General features: G+C 47.3%; 1 long non-coding RNA gene across 2 annotated transcripts; it reads right to left on the minus strand.

Moving 5' to 3' along the window:
• Positions 1–1,139: 1,139 nt before the first annotated feature.
• On the minus strand, positions 1,140–6,120 carry LOC125321662. 2 transcript variants are annotated; one of them, XR_007201634.1, is made up of 3 exons: positions 5,919–6,120; positions 5,043–5,143; positions 1,140–1,988 (listed from the first exon to the last, which is right to left on the minus strand). It is a non-coding gene; the product is annotated as an uncharacterized LOC125321662 (long non-coding RNA). The 2 variants fall into 2 exon arrangements; XR_007201633.1 differs by having other exon boundaries at positions 5,870–6,120.
• Positions 6,121–6,876: the final 756 nt, after the last annotated feature.

Raw genomic sequence — 6,876 nt, forward strand, 5'->3', positions numbered from 1 at the left:
CCAACTTTTTTCCTACTCAACACCAGCAGTTTGCCACCTGAACACCTAGCACAGACACAATCTCTGGGAATGGAAATCTTGGTGAATCTCTGACCTGCAGATTTTGGTGCCCAGGTGCAACACCCAGAGTCTGGGATAGAAAAAAGCAATTCACCTGTCTTTCTGCAGGATATGGGAACTCCTGCACTCTTCCTCCTCTCATCACACACCAGTCATACAATGAAGAACACATTCAAAGCATAAACAGTGGAATTAATCAAGGGAAGTCTCCCCAGACATGAGGTTCTTTCTTCACCTCAAGACCACCAAGCAAAGAAGAGCCAGGGAACACAGCCATAGCAGAGGGAAACTGCTCTTCCTATAACCATTAACTGATTTGCCCTTTGGAAAGGATAACTGGCAATGTATTCAGAAGTGTTACAGGCTTTCTACAGAGTCAAGCCTTGGGGCCACGATTTACACCCTTACAGATGGCACATTTATCAGCTGTTCAGGCAGCCTTTCCCCTTTGGCCAACACAGTCAGAAAGTTTTCATCAACAGCCCCTTCTGATTTCTACTTATAAAATCTGCTGCTTCAGGACTTCTGTAAGACACAACAAAGCCATCAGCATGACCTTTAAAAACAGGTTTCATCTGTGTACTAGTTTGAAAACAAACTAGTGGGAGACACCAAGTCAGAATAACAATTTAATAGGGAAATAAAATAAAGGGGAAAAATACAAAAATAAAGGCAGAAAACACTGGGTTAAACTGACAGAGTCAGGATACAACCAGACACCCTGTTAATCAGGGTGGTAGTAGCAGTCCGATAGAACGGTGGCTGCAGTCCTCCTGAAGAGGTGATCCTGTAGAAAAAGGGTCTGCTCTTCCTCAGAAGGTCCAGTGGTGGCTGTGTAGCTCCTGTCCTCTGGCAATCCAGTGGAAAGGTTGTCTCTGGTGTTTGGAATCTCAGATTATATCCAGGATGGAATGCTTGGTTCCTCCCTCTGGGTGGAGCATCTCACAATGGGGTAATGAGTCATGAGGCCAAGTGTTGATTAGGCTCATTAACAGAAGATAGTCCAGAGGGAGTTATCTCTGAGTCATGCGGCAGGACAATGATGGGCCATTAACAGAAAGATAGTCTGGGGGGAGGAGGCAAGGAAACACTGCCCCACCTGATTTCAACAGCTCATGAGGATGGTAATGGAATACACTGCAACCCAAGACAATCTGCATCACATGAGCTTATTTCTTTCAGTGGAGACTGAAGGGAGTTTGACTTGGTGACATTGGAGGATTCCTGATTTGTGACTTTCACACACCCCTCACAGCTGAAAAGCTGATGAGATGTTGAGAGCAAAGCATGAAGTCCATCTCATCTCAGGCCCTGGTTTGACAAGACTTCCCAGTACAGAGATTAAAGAGGAAAGTTGTGTGCCTCAGTTGTCCCTCAACCTGAGACCAGCAACCAGATTTGGGCATGACTTGGTCGAAAAGGGATGTAAAGTAGGAGATACGAGTCATACAATTAATTTGACGTATAGGAGAAAGCTTTGGCTATATCAAAAATGATAGCAAAGTGGTGGAGGCTCAGCTGTGCCGCAGACCGCACAACTTCCACCCATCCAGGGGCACCTGCAGTGGCTTAAAATCACCCTTGTCATGTCTGTAGCGCCATTTCTGCCTCCCACTGCTGCCCTTTCCATGAACGGCCCTCCCAGTGTGAGACGTTCACAGTGCCACTGGCCTTGGCAAGGGTATGCACCATGAGGCCACAGCTACAGCAGGACACTAAGAGCCCGTGAACTGTATTTTTGCTGCTTGGAGTGGCTGGAATGAGTTGGGCTGGGTCTTGTGGCTTCCTAATGCTTCAGCAATGTCTCTAGACAGAAGGCAGTGGAGTCTAAAGGTACAGTGAGGCTCCCAAACAATGCTGCACATTCAGTTCCAGCTGATCAGCTCTGCAGCTCCATGTTGTCCAGCACTCTACGCTCACTCTCACTCCTGTGACATTAAAAACCCTCATCTTAGTTAGCTCTATGCAATTCATATTGAGGGATAAGAACATAAAATTCTTTGAGTCTTCTTTTCAGTTGCAGCATATTTTCAGCTGAAACTCAACAGAAAGGTCAAGAACTGCAGATTTTTTTCCTGTTAAAATTTCGCAGAGCCTTTTATCCAAACTAGCTGACAATATGTCAGTGGAATAGCTTGGGAGAGCTGGAGTCTCTGAATATTTGGGCCGGCAGGGGGCTTCATGGACTGTGGTGCTCATTGCAAACTAGTCTGAGGGACACTTCAGACCATCGACTGCAGGGAAAGCCATGATCCACTGCTGCTTTCATTTCTATCCTGATGCATTTTGCATAGTGGGTTTGAAATGAAGTTTGAAATGAAGCAAACCCACACCGTCTGAGCATCCCTTTGCTCTCAGGAACTGTGAGCCTGCTCTGCTCCATGTGTCATTTCAGAATGTGCCCAAAGATTTTTAACTTCTTTAGAGCTCAAAGTGGGTATTAAGAGAAGGCTGGAGCCAGCAGAATCCTTCTGAAGGAGATGCCAGCAATTCTCCCCTCTGCAAACAGGCTGCTCTTGGCCACAAAGCCATCACATCCTGCAGCTCCCACTGAGCTGGGTGGGCCAGGCTCCCCGTCTCTGCATGCTCAAGTAGCTCTTTCATGAGCAAAGTGTCACCTCATCTGCAGGGAATTTGCATGCAGATTATACAGGGCTCCTAGCAGCAAAGAGACTGCAATGGCAGCTGGCAGCCTGCTGCTCTCTCTGTGGGGACTTCAGTGCTGCAAGTATGTACCCCCGTGCCAAGCCGTGGCTTGTGGCTTCCTGCTGCTGGAGTAACTCAGACCGCAGGCATCCATCTGTGTCACATAAATATTGCAGCTGGCATAACTGCAAACACACTGATAGATAAGGGTATAGCAGGTCACGGGTGCAGAGCACCCTCCCCAGTTCCTACGTGGATCATGCAGGACACCTTCCTTTTGCACACTGACACAAGAACATTCCTCCTCTCCCTGCTGCTAGTGCACCTCAGGTCAGGTCTGGTCCCTATCCCTTTTGAATACAGTTAGAAAAGCTTGAAACTGCAACATCTAGGTATTTGCTGGGGTTTATTCCAGCACCAAAAGCCCCTGCAGAGATCTAACCTCGTCTTTGCTGTGCTGGACCCTTCAACATCACTATGTATCCTCCAGAGAAGACAAAAGGCTCTCAGGAGCTGGCAGCAGCCCTTACCTCCTCCAGATCTCTGCCAACAGGACATCAAGGACCCTTTTCACATTCCCCATTAAAACTGTACTGTTACACCGCACATGAAGTATTTCTCTAATCCTCATCTTTCTACTGCAGTATAGGGGAGAAGGAGGTGAATAGTTATTTCAGCCCAGGGAAATTAATGGTCAAGCAGAGCCCCCATGGATGAACATGTTGGCAGAATGGTAGAGCACACGTGTAAGCTAAGCTTTCTGGCCCCTGTCTGTCAGAATATCGCAAAATGTTGTCTGCTGGTTGTATTGGTTTTGCATGGCCTGGTTTTTGGTAGTGGGGGGCCACAGAGGTGGCCTCTGTGAGAAGCTGCTGGAAGCTTCCACTATGTCCAGCAGAGCCAGTCTGTGATGGCTCTGAAGATGGACGTGCCACTGGCTAAAGCTGGGCCAATTAGAGATGGAGGTAATGCCTCTGTGGTAACATATTTAAGAAGAAAATAAAAACAAAGTGCACACAGTTTTTTTCTAGCCAGAGAAGAGGAGGAGGTGAGACCATGTGAGGGAAATAACATGGAGGCACCAAGGCCAGTGGAGAAGGAGGGGGAGGAGGTGCTCCAGACACTGGAGCCGAGATTCCTCTGCAAGCCGTGGTAAAGACCATGGTGAAGCAGCTGTCCCCCTACAGCCCATGGGGATCCACGGGGGACCAAAGCCCCCACCCCCCGTCTCCCTGCGCTGTCAGTGGGAAGGAGGGAGGGGTTGGGGAAAAAAGGTGTTTTAAGGGCTCATTTTACTTCTCATTATCCTCCTCTGATTCTGTTAGTAATAAATTCACTTTGCAACTTTAAGTTGAGCCTGTTTTGCCTTTGAAGTGTTTTCTCCCGGTCCTTATCTCAACTCATTAACCCTTTGTTAATTTTTTTTCTCTCCTCAGCCCAGCTGTGGCAGGGGAGGGTGAGCGAGCAACTCGCATGGGTGCCTGGCGTTGGGCCAGTGTCAAATCACGACACTGGTAAAGGCATTTATCTGCAGTGCTGAGGCTGTGCTTCCAGCTGCTGGAGAAGCCTTCTGACTGTAGAGACAGCTTGAGGACACCACATTAGGTCTTCAGGTTCTGGGTGCGACCATAGTGGGTCTTTGAAGACTGGATGTTGATAGAGTTGTTTATAGTAGCCAAAATGGGCTAGCTCTCACTCTCCTTTCTTCCCCGTTCTCCTTACGGCTTTGATGAGACAATAACCCATGAAGCCTGAACAGGACATTTTTGAGCCTTCTTGGCAAAAAGAACAATATATAAACAGTGGGGAAGAAGCAAACTTAACACTTTTCAAAAAAGTAAAGGCAAAGTGCAAGGTGAGACAACCCATTATCCAAGGTGATTGAGAGAAATTGTGGATTAAATGTATATCCTTATGTATTGCTGGTTTATCAATCAGATATCAACATGGAGTGGAAGGCAGCAGGAGGGGAGAAAGATTTCGCTTCTCAGCTTCTCTGGCAGCCACTGACTGCTGTTTACAAACCCCTGAAAATGTTCAACACACTTTACAAGGCACATGTGCTGAAGGCTCTGGGCTGGGGGTGGTCTGTGGATGCAATTCCTAAAGGCCCGACCCCACTTTTGCTGTGGGACACTTGGAAGTTGGTCCCACTAGCTGCAAGTGTGTGGGCTGTGGATCACAGACTCATCTCTCTAACAGAGAGGGGAAGAGTAAAAATGTCAAGAGCTCATTAAAAATATAGAAGCACAGGGAGTGTGAATGTGAAGAGCAAGTAGGACACATGTTAGTTCAAGTTACTGAATCCCAGGGCTGCTCTAAGCAAACAAACTCACCATAACCCACTTTTCAGTGGAGAGAGACAGAAACCTTCACATCATCCAGTCTAGCCACTGAGTCCTTGACTGGGTCTGGGCTGCTGACCCACAGTGAGCATCTGGAAGAGGAGATGCCAGAGTGAGTTAAATTAAAAACCTCAACCAAGCCTGTGAATGCACTCATTTTCATCTTCAACCACCACTTTCAGCTCACAGGATGTATGTGCCACCAGCTAGGAGAAATAGTGCAAGGCTTAATGATACAAAACTAGAGATATGCTGTGAGAAGGCAGATTAAGGGGGAAGAGTTGTTTGGTTTCAGGATTTTATTTAGATGCCTCAGGGCAAAGCATAATACTTATCCGTTTTATTCCCAGGCCATTAGGGTTTGAGGTTTTGCCTCATTTTAGAGACAAGTTTAGGAGAAAAACACTCTGGAATGAGTGTTTCCTCTAAGAAAAGGGTTAACGATCCCTTTCTGCCAACAAGAAATTAATACTAGGGATGAAAGTGAAAGAAAACCCAATCGTTTATTGACAAGAGTGCCCACACGGGACGGGAAAAGGTAAATAAATGCTAAATATTGAACGGTCAGACCTTACCCCCCACAAACACATGCATACCGGAACAAAAACACAAAATGCCAGGGAAAAAAAAACAACAGCGGTTTGCCACATGGTGGGTAGAAAATGGCGTGGGCTTTCAGGGGAAAAAAACAAACAAAAAGCCCCCAGGAGATTCAAGCAGCAGTTTAGGCAAACAGATGTGAACCTGGTGAATCTCTGATATCAGTCCCCCCTCTTCACAGCAGATGAAGCAGATGGGCTTGGTGTGCTTTCTCTCACCAGCTCGGCTTTTTCCCAGACGTGAGGCCGAAACGGAGTGGCCCCTCACCTTTCCCGCTGGTCCCAGCCGACTCCTCCCCCCGCCGGCCGTCCTCTCTGATCTCGGACCAAAACCAAACCGTCCAGTTCATTCTGAAAAGCCACCGAAAGATTGCTGCTGCAGCCTCTCCGAGGCCGGGGAAGGGGGAAAAAACCTTCTTGCCTAAGCTAACAAAAAACCAAGCTAGCCAAGCAAAAACCCAGACCGCACAGCATGCCTAATGCTTGGGGAGTGAGGTTTTCAAAAAAGTCCATAGAAGAGCCCAAGGCACCCTGGCATCCACCTTAAAGATAAAGCATCCATTTTTGGGCATAAAGCAGACGATCAGGGAATAGACTAATCCTCATAAATCACCCCAAGACAGGGTGAACTCTCATTTCATGGTAGGATTTATCCTTCCTGGCCCATCCCTCTGGAGAATACATTTTGGTATTTGACTGGCACCACATCAAACACTTCCAGTACCTGATGTGAGGTAAAACATTAAGAATCAGATATGGCCAGGCTTGAAACACCACCAGCATTATTATAGCAGAAAAACTCCCTGATGACATTATTGAGCTCTTTCAAGGAGGCTACCAGCAGGATAATCTACCCGTTCCCTGCAGACAGTGAGCCAGGGGAAGAAGGAAGATGCTTCAGCTTTCCCTACGGAACTACTGCAAAATGAGCGATTATCTGCTGACGAAATGTGACAATGGCCAAGGGGGATGGTGGGCCGGGTGGAGCTCTCAGGTGATATTTCACATTTCCTCAGGCAACAATTCCTACACAGTATATTTTTGTTGTTGCTGGCATTCAAGAGCCTCCAGAAGAGGGGATTACAGGGTGGGATAAGGCTTGCCTGCCTGATAAAGCCTAGCTGGTGATAAGGGCTTCTTACATGTCTCTAATTTTAAAACTGGCCCTATCACCCTTTGCTTCTCTTGGTTCAGAGCCGACCAGTGGTAGCTAAGTAAGCAAGAAA

Source organism: Corvus hawaiiensis, chromosome 2, assembly GCF_020740725.1.
Source record: "Corvus hawaiiensis isolate bCorHaw1 chromosome 2, bCorHaw1.pri.cur, whole genome shotgun sequence".
Classification (NCBI taxonomy): domain Eukaryota; kingdom Metazoa; phylum Chordata; class Aves; order Passeriformes; family Corvidae; genus Corvus; species Corvus hawaiiensis.